A 19,134-nucleotide genomic window follows, 5' to 3' on the forward strand; every position below is an offset into this window, starting at 1 on the left:
CCTAGAAAAATAGCACGGATGATGATGATGACAATTAAATTTGTATACTGCTCTTCCTCTGGAGATCTCAGGGCAGTTCACAACATAAAAATACAATATAAAAACACAAAATGCACGATAAGAAACTAGAACAAAAAAAAACACACACAACCTAATAAACCTCCCTCGCCGACCCCTCCTGTATACACATTTAAAAGGGGTATAAGATGTTAATAGAATAGAATCCTGTTTTGTGGTAACCTGCTTTTTTACTCATGTTTAGAGACGCTTTTAATGTTTAATAGGCTATTGTATTTTAATATTTTATTGGAAGCCGCCCAGATGATGGGTATAAATTATTATTATTATTATTATTATTATTATTATTATTATTATTATTATGTGTATCCTCTATCCTATGTATGCTTACTTGGAAGAAGTAACAGGAAGTGAAACCTACTCCCTGTTTGCATATCCTATATAATAATGTCCATGTTGTCCCTGCGTCCAGATGTCCCGTGTGTCCCTGGGTCACTGCGCATGTGCCCCAGGGATACAGGGATTGGACAGCAGAGACTGCGCGCGCGCACTCTCCCCCCACTCTGCCTCCTCCAACCGCCGCTCCCTGGCCGTGAGGAGCGGCGGTTGGAGGAGGCGGGGGGGGAGAGTGCGCGCGTCCTTCCTGTCGGCGGCTGGGGGAGAGGAAGGAAGGAGGAGAAAGCGCCGCTTTCAAACCATTTCGAAAAGGCTTCCGGGTTCAGCGCCAGCGTCGATCGGCGGGGCTTCGTCTCGTCTCCGAGACGGCCCGTCTCTGCTAGGAGTGGGGAGGGCAGCGAGAGCGACGCTGCGCCCCTTAGAACCTCGGGAAGGGCGTCCCGAGGGCAATTTGCTCGGCATAGACCCAATCCGGACTCCCCAACTCTTCGGCTAGCTCTAATAAGAGCTCCGGAGCGAGGAGGGTAGAAGTCGCGGGGGCCATTTTGAGCGGCAACGTTATTCTAGCAGGGAGAAGCTTCAAGCCGAAGGCGGAGAGCGCTGGATTCTTCCGAAAATAAAACGATTGGAAAAGACTGTAAGTAACCTCATGATTTGGATTATTATAAAACAATTTGGATCTGGGAGAGAGGGGAGAAAAGAGGAAGCCACCCCCCCCCACGGCAACAAAAGAGACAGTAAATAGAAACCCGAAGCCATAAACAGAAGATTTACAATTCAAAGGATCCCTCAAAGGCATCAAAGAGAATCTCCCCTTTGATGCAGGGTGAAAAGGGGAGAGAGACTGCGGTTTATGACTGCCCTGTAATAAGAGGTACAGCTTAAGAAAAAACCTTTCCACTCGGGAGCCGGCAGCCCAGACAACCCAGTGAGTTGTCAGGATTTATAAGTCAAATTTTACTTCACTTTGTATTTCTGGACTTTGTGGAATTTCTTTTTTGGCTTAAGTGTTTGTGAAATGTGAGTTCGAACTTTATTGTCAATAAGACTTGAAGAATGCAGCCAGCTTGTTAAAATGGAGTCGAAAAATAAACTGTGATCATATTCCACCCCACGTGACAAGTTTTGACCTTGGCAGGACTGAAATATGTCAACAAAAAAGTGTTCCCCTGAGTTCCAGCGGTCTGTTTTGACCTTAATGTGGGAAACAAGAATAGAGTTATGTCAAGAGGAGACACGACGGCAAGAGTTACAGGAAAAATTCCAGGAGGTGATGGCGGAATATGATTTTTTAGGAGATGAAGCTTTTGACACTGAAAAAGATGAATGTGAGAATGACAATGATGGGGAAGGAAAAGAAGAAGATGAGGATTGTGATGATTCAACACAAAATGAAGCACACCACGAAAAAAATGATGACTCTACTCTACAAAAAGTTGGATGGAGTGCCCTGCTTTTGAGGGGGGCACGATTGGTATCATTGGAACTCCAGAACGCCCACAGGGAAGAAGGAAAAAATATGCAGAGAAGAGAAGAAATTCAGGGGTCCTGTATGGTGGCCTGGATGACAAAAGACTGTAAACAGGGGGTGGGGTGAAGGGAAAGTGATGTTGTGATTAAGGATGGATTAACAGGTTTATAACTGGTCTGCTGATTTTGGAATTTGCTGGATTGGGGGGGGAAGCCGGCAATCGGGGATGTAAGGTTAAATTGAGAATAGTTATAGTTTTAAAAGTGAATGGATTTTGGAAAATGTGAAAATATGGAGGCTTATAGAGGGAGAAAAAACAAAAAATTAGGCACGGGAAGAGAAAATGGGAGTTTGATTTCTCAGTGATTTGAATATTAGATGAAAATGTTAATAATTGATTTATAAGTTGTATAAGATGCAAAGGTGTATTTTTATAAAGTAAGAAACTGTTGCAGATGATAAAAAAGGGATGAAAACTGGGGAAGGGGGGGGGAGGGGAAGCCTACAAAATATGGTTTTACAACTATGAATGCAAGAAAAAATTTTTGTTTTGTATTGTTCTTTCTTTTTTCTTTTTTCGCCCTTTCTTTTTTTTTCCCCTCTTTTTTCCTATTTCTATTTTTCTCTTTTTTTTTTTTTTTGGTATGACAATAGATGGTTGGATGGATGTCCTCCTGCGTACTGCCCTGGTTTGCTGGAGCTCCCTGGTGGCAGGGGGGGGCTTTGGGGTCAGGGGAGGGGGGGGAGGACAGAAACCCAAGCATAAAATGGACCATCTCTGACTGTTCACATACATGGGATACTTCTGTGGCAGGGGAGGACCCATGTGGGTGGGTAGGAAGGAGGTGGAAAAGGGGTTTAAGTATGTACCTTTTTTTTTTGCTTTTTTGTATTTTGTAAAATTAATAAAAAGTATGTTCAAAAAAAAAAAAAGAAAGCGCCGCTTTCTCCTCCTCCGTTCCTGTCCCCCTGCCGCCGACAGCAAGGACGGGTCCCAGGGTTCGGAGAAGCGCTGCGCAAGCGCTTCTCCGAACCCTGGGATGTCTGCTTCCTGTCGGCGGCTGCGGGAGAGGAACGGAGAAGGAGAAAGCAGCGCTTTCTCCTCCTCCGTTCCTGTCCCCCTGCCGCCGACAGCAAGGACGGGTCCCAGGGTTTGGAGAAGCGCTGCGCAAGCGCTTCTCCGAACCCTGGGATGTCTGCTTCCTGTCGGCGGCTGCGGGAGAGGAACGGAGAAGGAGAAAGCAGCGCTTTCTCCTCCTCCGTTCCTGTCCCCCTGCCGCCGACAGCAAGGACAGGTCCCAGGGTTCGGAGAAGCGCTGCGCAAGCACTTCTCCGAACCCTGGGATATCTGCTTCCTGTCGGCGGCTGCGGGAGAGGAACGGAGAAGGAAAAAGCAGCACTTTCTCCTCCTCCGTTCCTGTCCCCCTGCCGCCGACAGCAAGGACGGGTCCCAGGGTTCGGAGAAGCGCTGCGCAAGCGCTTCTCCGAACCCTGGGATGTCTGCTTCCTGTCGGCGGCTGCGGGAGAGGAACGGAGAAGGAGAAAGCAGCGCTTTCTCCTCCTCCGTTCCTGTCCCCCTGCCGCCGACAGCAAGGACGGGTCCCAGGGTTCGGAGAAGCGCTGCGCAAGCGCTTCTCCGAACCCTGGGATGTCTGCTTCCTGTCGGCGGCTGCGGGAGAGGAACGGAGAAGGAGAAAGCAGCGCTTTCTCCTCCTCCGTTCCTGTCCCCCTGCCGCCGACAGCAAGGACGGGTCCCAGGGTTCGGAGAAGCGCTGCGCAAGCGCTTCTCCGAACCCTGGGATATCTGCTTCCTGTCGGCGGCTGCGGGAGAGGAACGGAGAAGGAAAAAGCAGCGCTTTCTCCTCCTCCGTTCCTGTCCCCCTGCCGCCAACAGCAAGGACAGGTCCCAGGGTTCGGAGAAGCGCTGCGCAAGCGCTTCTCCGAACCCTGGGATGTCTCCTTGCTGTCGGCAGCTGCGGGAGAGGAACGGAGGAGGAGAACGCAGCGCTTTCTCCTCCTCCGTTTCTGTCCCCCTGCCGCCAACAGCAAGGACAGGTCCCAGGGTTCGGAGAAGCGCTGCGCAAGCGCTTCTCCGAACCCTGGGATGTCTCCTTGCTGTCGGCGGCTGCGGGAGAGGAACGGAGGAGGAGAACGCAGCGCTTTCTCCTCCTCCGTTCCTGTCCCCCTGTCGCCGACAGCAAGGACAGGTCCCAGGGTTCGGAGAAGCGCTGCGCAAGCGCTTCTCCGAACCCTGGGATGTCTTCTTCCTGTCGGCGGCTGCGGGAGAGGAACGGAGGAGGAGAACGCAGCGCTTTCTCCTCCTCCGTTCCTGTCCCCCTGCCGCCAACAGCAAGGACAGGTCCCAGGGTTCGGAGAAGCGCTGCGCAAGCGCTTCTCCGAACCCTGGGATGTCTTCCTGTTGGCAGCTGCGGGAGAGGAACGGAGGAGGAGAACGCAGCGCTTTCTCCTCCTCCGTTCCTGTCCCCCTGCCGCCGAGAGCAAGGACAGGTCCCAGGGTTCGGAGAAGCGCTGCACAAGCGCCTCTCCGAACTCCAGGATGTTCTAGCGCCCGTTATTAAACGGGCTGAAATACACTAGTTTATGATAATAGTCTAAGGCAGGCATCCCCAAACTTCGGCCCTCCAGGTGTTTTGGACTACAATTCCCATCATCCCTGACCACTGGTCCTCTTAGGTAGGGATCATGGGATCATCTGGAGGGCCGCAGTTTGGGGATGCCTGGTCTAAGGAGACCAAAATGACACAGCTGAAGGATATACGACACAGCCAGGAAATGAATCAGACAATTGGCCTGTCTAGCCCAGTACTGGCCACACCCACATTTACACTGGCCACACCCCCTTTTCGATGTGCATCCTGAAATGCTGCTAAATTATGCAGGGCCATACACCTCCTTGTGGACTTGGAGGGAAAGTTTTTTTGCAGTTTTCATAGGGGCCATGAGAATATCCCCCCAAAGGAGAAGCTAGCCTCAGGAAACCCTCATCACATTGCCCTTGATAACTCAAGGTGGTCAGTGATCTCTGCTCCACTGTCTTTCTTCCGCCTCACTGGTGTTTGCCATCTGTGAGGCAAAGGGGACCATGTTTTTTTTGTCACCTGCCACACTCAGCTGATCAGTGCAGATCAACTAAAACTACCAATGTGAATTTTTTTTTTGCAGGGAGAATTCCTCCTCTGCCTAGTTGTGATGTGTATTACATTGTCCAGAGGAGGGCAACCAAAATGGTCAAAGGCCTGGAAACGATGCCTTATGAGGAACGGCTTAGGGAGCTGGGTATGTTTAGCCTGGAGAAGAGAAGGTTAAGGGGTGATATGATAGCCATGTTCAAATATATAAAAGGATGTCATATAGAGGAGGGAGGGAGGTTGTTTTCTGCTGCTCCAGAGAAGCGGACACGGAGCAATGGATTCAAACTACAAGAAAGAAGATTCCACCTAAACATTAGGAAGAACTTCCTGACAGTAAGAGCTGTTCGGCAGTGGAATTTGCTGCCAAGGAGTGTGGTGGAGTCTCCTTCTTTGGAGGTCTTTAAGCGGAGGCTTGATGGCCATATGTCAGGAATGCTTTGATGCGTTTCCTGCTTGGCAGGGGGTTGGACTGGATGGTCCTTGTGGTCTCTTCCAACTCTATGATTCTATGATTCTACATATTCTGGGTTTTCTTTCTGTACACTACTCAGCTATTCTTTCTTTCTTTCTTTCTTTCTTCTTCTTCTTCTTCTTCTTCTTCTTCTTCTTCTTCTTCTTCTTCTTCTTCTTCTTCTCCTCCTCCTCCTCCTCCTCCTCCTCAAATCATTTTTATTTAATTTTACAATACAAAATTATATAAAAAAATTCAAATACATATCCATAGACAGAGGTTCCTACGAATCTCAGGACTCCCCCCACCCCCTCCCTGGAGTCCCATTTTAAATATTGAAAACTGCATCTTCTTCCATACTCTAACCATAGCTGCCAAGTTATCCCTTTTTTAAGGGATTTTCCCTAATGCTGAATAGGCTTCCTCGCGAGAAAAGTGAAAACTTGGCAGCTATGACTCTAACTATTATACCAATCCATATTTTCCGTGGTGAATGCTACACTACAAGTAAATTCAAAATCCTGCCAATGTTTCCATCTGCTTATAGTGGTCTTTTAAATAACTTATAAAACTTTCCCGTTCTTTTGTAAAGGTTTTGGTTCCTAAGTTTGCCATTTTGGCATAGTCAATCAGATTGGTTTCTATTCTTCTCTGGTAGGGACTTTGTTTTCTTTCCATCTCTGGGCTAGTAACATAAGAGTGGCTGTTGTAGCATACATAAAAAGTATTTTCTGGTCCTTTGGGACCTGTAATTCCTAATAAAAAAGCTTCTGTTGTTTTTTTTTAACAAAAGTTATTTTAAACATTTTTTTTCCATTTCATTGCATATCATCTCCCAGAAAGCTTTTACCACCTTACACGTCCACCACATATGATAAAAGGTGCCTTCTTTTTCTTTACATTTCCAGCAGGTATTTGTACTTGTCCTATATGTTTTTGCCAACTTAGTAGGAATCAAATACCACTGGTACTTAATTTTCATATAATTCTCTTTCAAAGTACAACAGAACTCAGCTATTCTTTCAGTGTGGTGTGGCTTATAAATCCTGAAATAAAGACTATATTTATTTATTTATTTTCAGTCAATAACCAATTGAGGAAATAAACAGTAAATGAGGACACATGGGCAGTAGCTAAGCTGCTTTGTAATGGCGTCTGGGAGGTGGGCATTCCAAATTATGATTAGCAAAGCCATGTGCCCTGACCATTGGCTGCCACATTCATGGGGCTATATGACTCTTCTCCTGTCCACTTTTCAGTGGGCAGAGCCAGAAGCCATCTTATTTCCCACCCCCCCCCTCAGATGTACAAAAGATGCTGTATCAATGAGTGCTAGGCATGAACAACTTGCAACTAAAATATAATCACTGATATTTCTCCTTTTGCAGCACACATGCCCGTCAAGTAAACTAGCAATATTAACATGAGAAGTGGCAATGAAAAACAATTAAGGACCTAAAACAACCTAGTCAGAAGTAGCAAAGCACTCATGAAACCACCAGGGGGAAGAGAAGCTCAACACAAGAGCTAATTGAGAAAAATCCCATATAAGGAAAAGAGTTAGAAATGTAAGCACTGGCTCCCTTCTCTGATCTTCACCAGCAAAATATAGATCAGTGGTTCTCAAAGGGTGTGGCATGCTGACACTGGTGTGGCAGGAGAGGGTGGCAGGTGTGGAGGGAAGATTCAAGGACAATTAAAGAAACATTTAAGCCTTTCAGTGTAGAATAGTACCAAAATGTTTTTTGTTTCATTTGCAGAATATGGAAAATCAAACACTGCTAGCAGCTGTTTCTTTTGCTTTTCCAATGTATTCCTTATCAGTAACAAAATTGGTGTGATAATGTGTGGCTACTTGACTTCGCCATCCATATTTTTGCTATTTGCTCCCAGAACCTTGTGCAAGAAACCTTCCAGGATCCAGGGGTGCCTATGTGTGTAGAGGTTTGTATGCAAATACTCCCCCCAACCTGGTGTCCATCTTCATTTGTGGATTGAGGTGGGCAGAGGGGGAAGCCGCATATCAGTTGGGGGGGGCGGAGCTCCTTCCTACATCCCGTTCTACTTGTGTTGCCCCTTCCTCTATGCCACATGTGATGGATGTTACAGTGATGAAGCTCAAGTTTAGTGATGGGAGCTTTAGGTTGCCTTGGCTAAGCCAAGCCAGATGTCTTCCCTGCCTGTAAAGTGGGGAAAATACTGATTTCCTTCACTATTGTGATGACAAATTATCTATGTACCATATATGAAACTGGCAACTACAAACCTTGCAAACCAGATGCCATGCTTGAGTGCCACCAGTTTAAATATACCATCCTTATGGCTACGGATCAAGAAGAAACTCCTAATACATGTGACATTCTCTCAATACATAAGGCAGTCCATAGATATACAGTGGTGCCTCGCAAGACGAATTTAATTCGTTCCGTGAGTCAATTCGTTTTGCGAAAAATTCGTCTTGTGAATCGTGGTTTCCCATAGGAATGCATTGAAATTTCTTTTCTTTTTTTTGCCCATAGGAACGCATTAATTAAATTCCAATGCATTCCTATGGGAAACCGCGATTCGCAAGACGAATTTTTCACAAAGCGAATTCGTCTTGCGAGTCACCATCAGATTGCAAGAAGCATTCGTCTTGCGAAAAATTAGTCTTGCAGGGCATTCGTCTTGTGAGGTACCACTGATGTGGTGTGGTTTGGTTTAGTTTTGGTTTTGATAGAATCATAGAATTGTAGAGTTTTAAGAGACCCCAAGGGTCATCAAGTACAACCTCTTGCAATGCAGGAATCTCAACTAAAGCATCCAGGACAGATGGCCATCCAACCGCTGCTTAGAAACCTCCAAGGAAGGAGGTCCATAACTTCCCGAGGGAGATTGTTCCACTGTCAAATAGTTCTCGCTGTCAGAAAGTTTCCCCTGATGTTTAGTCGGAATCGCCTTCCTTGTTATTTGAAGCCATTGGTTCAAGTCCTGCATTCCAGAGCAGGAGAAAACAGGCTTGCTCCATCCTCCATGTGACAGCCCTTGAGATATTTGAAGATGGCTATCACATATCCTCTCAGTCTCCTCTTTCACAAGCTAAACATATCCAACTTCCTCAACCATTCCTCATAAGGTTTTCCAAACCCTTGGTTGTCTTTGGTTGCCCTCCTTTGCACACATTCCAGCCTGTGAATATCTTTCTTAAACTGTGGTGCCAAGAATTGGACACAGCCAGAATAGAGTGGTACTATTATTTCCCTTGATCTGGATACTATACCTCTGTTGATGCTGCTATAAGACAGTGTTTCTCAACCTTTTTTGGGCCACGGCACACTATGTTCTATGAAAAAAATCACGCGGCACACCAACTCTGTGCCGCCCTATATTTAGTTTAGTTTGTCTATAGCCCCTGCTTTTTGCCCAAACGGGCCCCATCCACCACCCAGCTGAAGTTCCCAAGCTGCTTGAAACCCACAAACGTTACAATCCGTCCCTAGTCCAACATTTACTCGCAAGTAAACCTCGCGCTCAGTTCGGTGGGCCTCAGTCCCCGCCGCCCAAGCAAGCATCGGCATTCAACCTGGTGACACAAAGCTAGGCATTTCTACTCGGAAGGAAGCGCCGCTGAGTTTTAGTGGGGCTTGCTACCTGGCTAGTGGCTGCAACTGGATTGCAGTTTAAATCGGATTTGCGTGTGCAAGCCGGTTCCGCGGAGGCCATTGGGACGTTTCTTCTCAAATAATGGGGATTCGGCACATCTTAGGACACATTTACACGGGAGGAAGAAAATCCCAAGGGAAGCTGGCGCGACCTCAGCCTGTAATTTGCCGCGACGTGCGGCGACGAGAAGGGCGATTTGCATTGTCACGTGCCTGGCGGCTGCCAATATACACCACTAACCCGGGCGCTCGCCTCGCGTCGTGACCCGGCCGACTTCCTTTCCAGCGGGTCAGCAACGTGACAATGCAAATCGCCCTTCTCGTCGCGGCACACCAGCCAGCGTCTCGCGGCACACTGGTGTGCCGCGGAACAGCGGTTGAGAAACGCTGCTATAAGAGGCTACTGTAATTCCGAAGTCTTTCGACTCGGTTTTGCTTTCTGCCTGCTCTGAATATTGCATGCCACTCTCAGGCAGCTGTTGGAACTGCTCCCTAACATTTTGCAAATGATCCTGGCTGCCCTTTAAAGAGGCTGGTAAAAGAGAACCAGAAAGGTGGGGGAGGAGGAACAACATCTATGCTATTTGCAAGCATTCTTGGAAAAATAACTCTTTTGCCGCAGACTTTTGTAGCCTTTTGAGATTTATGCTTCCTTTTAGAGACTCTCTCCTCCTTTTGTATTTGCTTTTAATGCTTAAATGGTGGTCTATAATCCTGATGGAAAAGATGCCTTCAGTCAGCAGGATTGTTTATTTATCTGAGCTGTAGACAATGCACTAGCAGGTAAAGGGCTGCCATTCAGATGCATGGATAACAAATGCTGGTGTATTAGTGCAAAAGATTAAAGATAGCTCTCTATTGCCTTGGGAGGAAAGTAGCTCCTTTTGTACATTCAGCAGAGGACAAGAGGCTGGAAATACGATGAATAGGTGCTGTTATCTGTATTAATGTTGCATATGGAGATCCACAGCATTTATTCAAGGCCCCATTGTGCTAAACATTGTAGTAAGTGCCTCTTCCTGCCTCCTGTATCTCCTATTAATGTTGACAAGATAAGTGCAAGCTCCAGGGGTGATAGGGACGGGACTAATCTGGGCCATGGGAGAAGGAGCTTCCATTTCTGCTTCTGCTATAGGAACAACAACTTAATTCCTGGCTCCAACTCCTGTGTACTTAACAGCGGCTTAATCTGCAGATGCTCACAGGTGATGATGCTTACCACCATGCCCTAAGACACATCACATGCTGTGGATGATACTGCTGCTAAAAGTACAAGAGCAGGACATGCCCCTTTCCTTGATCAGTTGACAACCCTATGCTGAAGAAATTCCATACGACAACAGGGTCTTTCCAAAGGTCTTTCCTTTTGATGCCTATTAGTCTAAAATGTCTTCTTCTTCTTTTCTTTGGTGATTGCTCATAGCCCAGCAAGATTGTCTTCCATGAAGATAGTCTTAACAGTGAGTCTTTAAGTGACTGTGGAGGCCAATTCTGGATCTACACATCCTTCCACAGTGGGGACATAGGTTTCTGGGCCGCAGTGCCTTCCTCTTAGCTCATTTCTGCTATTTGCCCTGAGTTCATGTTTCTTCAAAGTCCATGGCACCATTGGTCACCTTTGGTCCAATTGGAGTGCTCTCAGGCCATTGATTCCCAGTTATCAGTGCTTTAAACCTCTTTTGTTCGTCCACTGGTATTTTGATTTCCATTCTTAATTTGGGAATAGAGTGTAGCTGCTTTGGAAGACAATAATCAGGCATCCGAACAACATGACTAGTCCAATGAAGTTTATCTAAAATGTAGAATACTGTTGATAATATAAAGAGAGAGGTGGGGCTCAGTTTTAAAATCAAATGTATTAATCAAAAATGAATCTCACATTTCTCTTATATAACCACCTTCAAATTTGGCTTGTGAAATCTTGGAGTGTAGCTGCCAATCATTGCTGACGATGGACCAATGGCCTGGGTTGGTATAAGATAGCTTTCTATGTAGCTTCCTATCTTCCTACAACACAATTTAATAATTTTATGTGAAAGAAAGAAAGAAAGATGGTTTGAATTTGCCACACCCCTCCTCCCATAGAAGAAGAGGATAGGTGGTATCTCCCTAGGCGAGAATGTTGTGACCTCAGGGCGATTTAACCCCATGGGAAGAAGTGGTGACAGGATGTTTAAGCCTGCTGCACCACACACTCTTCCGTCTCCACTATTTCAAATATTGGAGCTGTTCTCTTATTTTTATGAGACAAATTTCTTAACCATTCATGATGCTTCCAAGAATGCAGTACTGTTGTGAATGTATTGTTTGATCATCATGAATGAATGGTCAGGGCCTTTAACAAATGTTTAGGTTTCTTAATAGATCTGGATGTTACACACCCACACACCCACACCCCCACCCACACCAAGCTCTCAACTTGCTATCTGAACTAGTACAGTCCAGACGCAGGTTTAGAACCACATCGTTTGTGGGAATTAGGCCTAAAATGTGGGCGATTGAAGTTAGTTGGTGTGGAAAGGCAAAAATTGGATCAATGAAAGGTCATAAATAAGTGTTTAGATTCAGCAGTGTGTGTACTTTTCAAAGCGTGTGTTACCCCTCACCATTCATTTATCATGGAAGAGTTGTTTACAGGCCATGGCAACATATCCTTTTGAGACATTAAAGTTATTGTAAACCCAGGCATTATTCTTGGTAGGAGAACATATCAGCCAATTTGTCATTTTGTATAGAACTCCCATTGCATTAAAATGTGGAAACAATTGCAGCTTGTTTTGCTCCCCCCCCCACACCCTCTTTTGCACAACTTTGTATAAATATACTGTATAATAGGAATAGAAGTAGACTCTGTTTCTACAATACAATTAAATTGGAAGCCATAAATCTTTAATTTTTCCCCCACTGTGCTCTTCCTCTGGGATCATATCAGGCATGGAAGCTTTATTATGTAGTGATGTTATTAAATCTCTCTCTAGCTCAGGATACGCAAGATAACAGAGCATTTCATGACTTTGTGGGTTAATGTCTTTTTACTGCCATTCCCTCCTAGTGCAAATATTAATAAAATTGTCTGAGTTGTTAGGGACTGGCTGGTAATAGAATCACGAGGTCCCAGTGGGAACATTATTAGGACTAGGGGAAATTGAAACCCATTGCAGACATTTGGGGGAAGCGATTTCCATCCACTTGAAGCCAACATAAGGTCAAGAACAGAATAAGTTGTCTATTCAGTCCCCATGGTCAGCTTGGGAATAATTTCATAACTGAAAGAGTCGAAGTCACACAGAAATGCATACTGTGGGGCTCAATTCAAAGAAGAGGAAGAAACTGTTGTTTTTAACTTTTTGGAAAGCTTTGTGTAAAGCTACCAGCTGAGCAGGGGGTGGGGAAGTGCTCTTCTACCTTAAAAAAAGAAAGAAAGAAAGAAAGAGCAGTTTGGTGTTCAGAAATCGAAACAGGAAGAGCATTTCACACATTAAAGATAGAGGAGCAATCCAGAGCTAATTTCTAATGCAGGAATTGAAGCACAGCTGTCATTCAAAATTCTCACTTCCCTGAATTTTGAGATGCAGTTCTTCAACCAAACAAGGTGTACAAAAATGCAAATATTAGGGGAAGGTGCGCATTAAAACGAATTTATTGCTGGAAATAACACAGAAGAATGCATGGTCCTTGTTAGCAACAAACAAAGGGGGGGTAGCAAAAAGGGGGAAAGGAGGGGGAATCCCCTCCTGTGGTTGATTCTTCCAGGTGCAGTGAGTCCCACCTCTCCTGGCATTGCCCTAGAACCCAAGCATAGGTCCTGCAAATTGCAACTGCCAGCACCCAGCCACAGGAGGACTGTGTCTGGAATATCACAGAATCTCATAGAATCATAGAGTTGGAAGGGATCCTGAGGATCATCTAGTCCAGCCCCCTGCAATGCAGGAATGTGGCAGCTGTCCCTTATGGGGATCGAACCTGCAACCTTGCCGTTGCCAGCACCACACTCTAACCAACTGAGCCATTCTGTTGGGAACAGCCATTCTGATCATGAGCTATAGAGCTCACACAGCAGGAAGCTGAAAGTTGAGAAACCTGCTGTGTGTTTGTTGGAGATGGCTAGTAGCATCAGTAGCAGTAGTAAAGGTAAAGGGACCCCTGACCATTAGGTCCAGTCGTGACTGACTCTGGGGTTGCGGCGCTCATCTCGCTCTATTGATACAGCTTCCAGGTCATGTGGTCAGCATGACAAAGCCGCTTCTGGCGAACGAGAGCAGCACATGGAAACGCCGTTTACCTTCCTGCTGTAGCGGTACCTATTTATCTACTTGCACTTTGATGTGCTTTTGAACTGCTAGGTTGGCAGGAGCTGGGACCGAGCAATGGGAGCTCACCCCGTCGCGGGGATTTGAACTACTGACCTTCTGATCGGCAAGCCCTAGGCTCAGTGGTTTAACCCACAGTGCCACCCGTGTCCCTAGCAGCAGTGGTAGCTGCAGATAAATTCTGCAATGATGAACAAGCTTAAGATCTCCCTCTGGGACCAGAGAGAGGAAGTTTACTGAACTGCATAAAGGACTGAGCCACATTGCTTCTTTGCAACTCCAACAAGTTTAAGGTATTTAAGATATTATTATTATTTTTTGTAACTAAGGGAAAGGCAACAGTTCTTCTTGTCACGTGCTCCAGACCCTCCCCACCCCCGCAAAGCGAAGCAAGCCTTACTGCAGAGACAATTAAGGCCTTCCTTAACCTTTCTTTTGGAAATGTTCCCTTTCAATTTGCAGCGAGCTTATTTCTTCCGGAGCTGAATTCTTAGAACTGCATTAGTGCAGTTTAGCTGCCTCACGGAGCACTTGCTAATTAGCCTTAAATTAACTCACATGCCTCATAGGATTGAAGGAAGGACAATTAACTTAATCTGAAGTCACCACTTTTTTTTTTTGTGGGATCCTCAGCGCTTAGTTAAGGAGGCTTAAAAGGAATCAGGTCCCTTGGAGCATCCATCGCTACCATCTCCAGGCTCAATAGCAAAAGTTCTTTTTAGAGGGCTACATAACCCAACTTCTGATGCAGTGGGACTTTCTGCTCCCCATCATGCTTTTACAGCTTGGGCTACAGAAGGGAACTCTTGGAAGCACTTCAAAGCAAAATGCTTTGGGGAGCCTTTCTGAAGGGCACGACGTTGCCTGGCTGATTGTGTAAGTGGGCAGCAGGAGGGAGAGGTATATCCAAGGAGCAGTTTATTAATGGCGGGATGAAACATTAACCAAAACAGCAGCCCTCTTGCCTCATTTCCCCTTCCCCACTAATGTAAGATGTAGCACTTAGATCCATAACATAGTGCAATGAAGCAAATGGTGGAACTTCACCCTTCATGTCATTGGCTGCTGTCTTACTATGGTGGCGCTTTTATGTGTCATGATCATGACAAGCTAGGATTGCTGGCTTATTGTGGTTTACTGAAAGCCAGGGATGGAGAACTTCAGGACCATGGACCAAAAATGGTCCTCCAGGTGCTTGAGACAGTCCGCAGGTTGCTCTCTCTGGTTTTGCTGCCAAGCTGGAATTTTTCCTAAAACTGCAACAATGCCTCTTGTCTCCCTGGATGGAGAGGTCTACCTGTAGAAACTTTTGTTCGGCTGCACTGTAGCCTCCTGTACAGAGGTAAGAGCCACAGCACTTGCTCCAACCTGACTGGCCCCTGGACGTTAGTCTACTCAGGGCCGGTGCGTCCATTTAGGCGGACTAGGCCATTGCCTAGGGTGCCAAAATGGAGGGGGCGCTGCCGAGCCTGCCCCGCAATACCCCCACACCACCGCCGCCCGCCCGCCCGCTCCCCGAGGAGCTCACAGCGCCCCCTCCACAGGCGGGAGGAGCGCGAGCCAAAAGGAGAGCTCAGCGCCCTCCCGCCTATGGAGGGGATGCCGACAGCTCCCCAGCGGCTGCAGCAAGCAAGCGGTGGCAGCGCCTGCAGCTGAAACCTTCAGCTATGGGCGCTCGCTGCCGCCGCCGCTCACTCACTGCAGCTGCCGCCGCTGAGGAGCTCAAAGCGTCCCCTCCACAGGCGGGAGGGCGCCGAGCTCCCCCCTTGGCCCGCACTCCTCCTGCCAATGGAGGGGACACAGGGGCATCAGCGGTGTGCGTGCGTCATGACGCATGCGCCCTGGGGGGGGCACCAGAAAGAGTTTTTGTCTAGGGCACAAAAAGCCCTAGCACCACTCCTGAGTCTACTAAGGAATGTAGACCTTCAGCTGAAAGCGCTTCCTTGCTCCTCCTGTAAATGATTGCTTCTGCTTTGCTCCTTTCTGGTGTAAGTAGGAGGACCAAACCAGGAAGCCATGTTAAAGCTTGGCTCTCAGTTATATCCAAATCCAGCATCATGGCTTGTTTCTCCTCAACAAGCCTGCTTTGCTAGTTAGCCTTGAACCAAGTTCAGTGTGTTCACTGATGAATCCTGGCTTGCTAAGAAAAATCAAAGCTCAATCCTGGATTCAGATCTCATGGCAAGCCCATATTAATTTTTATATTTTGGTTTGTTTCTCCTGCTCGTGCTAAGGTAAAGTGGGAGTGATAATTCACAATTAGGGAAGAATGGAAGGAAGGAAGGATCTGTCTATTTTGATTCTCTCTGTTTCTCATCCCCCCCCCAAAAGTCTAAAATCAATTCTTTACACTTTGTAGCCATTGCAAAATACTCATCTGCATTTTGGTGCAAATTTGCTTATTATTTTCACTAATATCTTATATTCCATGCACACTTTCCCCTAACACAATGTTATGAGTTCGGGAGGTAGACTGTATGCCTGAGGTTCAATTACTGGAACAGACAGGCTAGCTTCCTGATGAGATAAAGGCCCTCCAAGGAAGGGCCATTAAGGTAACAAAGCAAGTGGCTATCTAAAGGTAAAGGTAAAGGGACCCCTGACCATTAGGTCCAGTCGTGACCGACTCTGGGGTTGCGCGCTCATCTCGCATTATTGGCCGAGGGAGCCGGCGTACAGCTTTCAGGTCATGTGGCCAGCATGACAAAGCCGCTTCTGGCAAACCAGAGCAGCACATGGAAACGCCGTTTACCTTCCCGCTGTAGCGGTTCCTATTTATCTACTTGCAATTTGATGTGCTTTCGAACTGCTAGGTTGGCAGGAGCTGGGACCAAGCAACGGGAGCTCACCCCGTCACAGGGATTCAAACCGCCGACCTTCTGATCAGCAAGCCCTAGGCTCAGTGGTTTAACCACAGCGCCACCTGGCTATCTGCTGGACAGCAAAACTGGTAGGCTGCAGGCTGGGCAGCTGGGAGACAGAGATGTGCCTGATTTGTGTTGAAATCCAAGGCTGTGGCTATGGGAGAAGCAATTCCTTCTTGGGGTGTTAATGCTGTGAGCCCTCTATCATAGGCTCAGGTTGTATATATGTGTAAATAAACGACATTATCATAAAGATACCTCAGTCCCCATTGTACCCTTTTCCAAAGAAAACATGAATCCTGGGTAAGCAATTGGAACCCCTGGAATCTCGCACTACTTGAAGATTGAAGTGGCATGCAACAATATGCATTTTTATAAGCATTATGTGGTGGGAGAAAATGCATCACAGATTCTAGTTAAGTGTGAATTTTTAAGGATAGCTGTGTTTCAGTTTGCATATTGTTTCAGAAAATGCAAACTTGATAGATCTAGCTTTAAATGTGTATTGAATCGAATTTCTCCTCCATCCCTATCTACAATACATGGTATATGCCATATGCCATATGTGTTCAGAGTGGAGAGAAACAGAACCTGGACAAGAGGCCATTGTTTTCTCACCAGTCCCATGCTTTTGTTAAAGTCTTGTTCCACCTTGAACTAATGTAGGGACCACTCAAGTCAACATAGGGAAGTTTCAGCATGGCAGACATGGGACAGGGAAAAGCTGAAATAAAGGGTTGGGGAAGATCAATAATATGTAAATGATGAATGCAGATAGCTTTTACCACCTTAAATGCACCATAGTGATTTGGTAATGAGAATAAAGTGTTGAGAATAACCATACTACACTTCTACATGTGATAAGAACTATGTATTTGAAAACAATTGTATTTGAAAACAATTATCCATTCATTCAGGTGAACCTGCACTATCCCCGGAGTTCATGACCATTCTGCATTAAGTTCACAATTAGCCACAATGAACCAGAATCAGCTATTTTTATAGGATTCCAGTAATCTGTAGTCTGCTCCACATTTTCCGGCCTTCTAAAAGCAATTCATATTCAGGGTAAAATTAAGATGATAAGAATTCCTCCTCGCTGGTATAATTTTACACAACATCTTGAATTAAGCCTTATGGATAAATATGTCTTTTTGTGTAGCTGCTGCATCCAGCAAAATTTCATGCAAATAACTTTATTTTGACTGCATGTTACATTTTGTGTGTGTATGTTTGTGTGATATTAAGCGACTGATGACTTGGAGGCATAGAACACAAGAGAATATATTTTTTTAAAAAAGTGAACCGATTTATAATGAGCTAACATGTCTGCATTTTAATCTTTAAGCCCCCGAAGTCCTTTAATTATCAAGGAACGCTCAGATGATAAGCAACAGGATCACTGTTAATTATTGAAGTGAGTGATTGTATACATCAGATTTACTCATCCCCCCAACCCCTGGTTTTTTACAACCCGCTCAGAGGTTTGTTTTATACAATTGTTTGGTGACAAGGCCAAGCAGAGATCCAGGGCATGGTGGCATATCAACAACAACCAAGATCAACAGACTCCAGGAAGGAAAATTACTTGCTGGTTTACTGAAAATCCTTTTTCAATACAATCCATTTTCCAAAGTTAGAGTCGCTCTTAAATATTAATGAGCTTCTCTGTTTATTGAAGCAATCATTTCCCAAGGTTATTCCATGGAAAACTATTATCTAACTTCATCAACAGGACACAATGTGCTCTTTTCTTAGTGCCCTTAGGGTATCTCTTGATGACTTCATCTCACGCTTTTAAGACAGACATTAATTTTATGGCTGAACTTCAGAATATTTTTTTTCCCCATTTAGAAAAAGGGAAACCAAAATAATTCATCTGCTGAGGTCCTACAATCTGCGGGCCATTCAAGAGAGTGATAGAACATATGCATTATCTAATGATATCTTGGAACCTCCTTTGTGGTGTTTTTCCATGGATAAATATTGGATAGGGATGAATTGGATAGGGATGAATTGAGATAAAGTTCATGTTTTTCTCATTTAAACAGCTACCAGATATGCTTTGATCCTATTTGTGTTGTGCCCCTGGACCAATATTTTTTTTTTCATATCAGCATTTATGCACATCACAAATTAATAAATAGTATTATTAGAACAACATTTGTCAAAATAATAATAATAATAATGGCTCATACCCCACACACTTCCCATCTTCAGTAGTATGATTTCCCCCCCAGATGATGCAGAAATACTCAAAAGTAAGATTACTACCACACCCTCTGGTGAAACTAGGGAACCAGACAGAGGGCCTTCTCAGTAGTGGCACCCACCCTATGGAACACCCTCCCATCAGATGTCAAAGTCCTGGGAACTGATGCTAGAGAAGCAAACCCAGGAATGTGACATCACATTTCAACAAAATCTTTCCCTTCCTTGTCATAAATTTGGCACGGTTCCTTTATTAAAGATCCTTAGGCTGTATAGTTCAGTTAAACTTCTCAATGTGCATTTCCAGGTCTCACCAATGCAGCAGCTGTTTTCTCTCCATCCAGTCATGTTTAAAAGTGTCATTTTATGCTCACTTCTGCTGAGAATCCTGAAGAGATTGTGAATGTTGGTTAACGCCAACTTAAAAGAAGCCTTATGTGTTTCAGCTCTGAATGCTCCATCCCTTTAAGTTCTTAAAAAAAAAAAACCCCAAACTGGGAACAACATAATTATACAATAGCAACATTAAGAGGATTACGTTGTATCTAATCTCTTTGTTTCTTTTTTTTTCAACTTACTTATTTAAAGATATGGATAAACCTAGTAAGCGGCAATGTAAT

Source organism: Zootoca vivipara, chromosome 16 (genome assembly GCF_963506605.1).
Source record: "Zootoca vivipara chromosome 16, rZooViv1.1, whole genome shotgun sequence".
In the NCBI taxonomy this organism is placed as follows: domain Eukaryota; kingdom Metazoa; phylum Chordata; class Lepidosauria; order Squamata; family Lacertidae; genus Zootoca; species Zootoca vivipara.